The sequence below is a fragment of the Mus pahari genome, chromosome 10, assembly GCF_900095145.1.
Source record: "Mus pahari chromosome 10, PAHARI_EIJ_v1.1, whole genome shotgun sequence".
Taxonomy (NCBI): domain Eukaryota; kingdom Metazoa; phylum Chordata; class Mammalia; order Rodentia; family Muridae; genus Mus; species Mus pahari.
The window spans coordinates 67122194-67123120 of record NC_034599.1 but is presented as its reverse complement, the minus strand read 5'-3'; the positions used below and the strand labels follow the sequence as shown (position 1 = coordinate 67123120).

Below are 927 nucleotides of genomic sequence, written 5' to 3'. Positions count from 1 at the left end.
AGGTTGATGATTCTATGGGTGTAAATGACATAGATATAAGCCTGTACATCCCAAGAGATGTAGAAGAGACAGGTATCACTGTGGCCAGTGGTGAAAGATTCAGCACATATGCNCCAGATAAAGACGAGAACAAATTAAGTGAAGCTTCTGGGGGTCTGGCTGAAAATGGAGAAAGAAGTGATTTGGACGAGGACAGCGGAGGGGGAGGACAGGAAAATGGATCCATCGATGCAGTTCCTGTTGATGAAAACCTGTTCACTGGCGAAGATCTGGATGAACTAGAAGAAGAATTGAACACTCTTGATCTAGAAGAATGACAAGGACGAAAACTAGGTCAGCTCAATATGATCAACATGAACTGAGATTGACTACATTAATTGTTTGGCCACCTAGAATCAACAGGATGTTTATTTCCCCATGATGATTCTGGAGGGATTCTGTCCTCCACAAAAGGAATACTATCCCTGCGTCTTCTCTTCTGACTTTGACTACATCTCATAGTAAGTTCAGAGTAGTTGGTGNTAAATTAAAAATGGTCATTACAGAAGATGATTGNTGTTGTAACTGTCCACTCACGTAGGAAGTGTAACCACTTTTCCAGCTTTTGGTTTTCATTGGGCATGTGTAATTTCCAGAAACAACAAATTCACACTTAAGATACTTGNGTTTGATGCAGTTTTTAATGAGTGGTTTCCTTTCCTTTGTATTTATATGTTTTAGAGACTGCCTGAAAGGTGAGCACTGTACTTGATAAAGGAAACTGCATATGCAGATTAAGTATTGTACTTCTGTGGACAATTAGGTGGACACTGAGAATGGGACTTGTCAACCCGACAGGGTCAGCTGCAGTGCCCTGTGTTAAAGCTGTTTGAAGTTCTCCCCTTTTTTGCCAATAAAGTTGTAAATAAAAAACATCATACATCCAAA

General features: G+C 40.2%; 1 pseudogene across 1 annotated transcript; it reads left to right on the top strand.

The window, feature by feature from the left end:
- The first annotated feature begins 6 nt into the window (after nucleotides 1–6).
- On the top strand, nucleotides 7–927 carry LOC110328128 (annotated as a pseudogene). The gene has a single exon (XR_003844674.1). The product of XR_003844674.1 is annotated as a zinc finger CCCH domain-containing protein 15 pseudogene (transcript).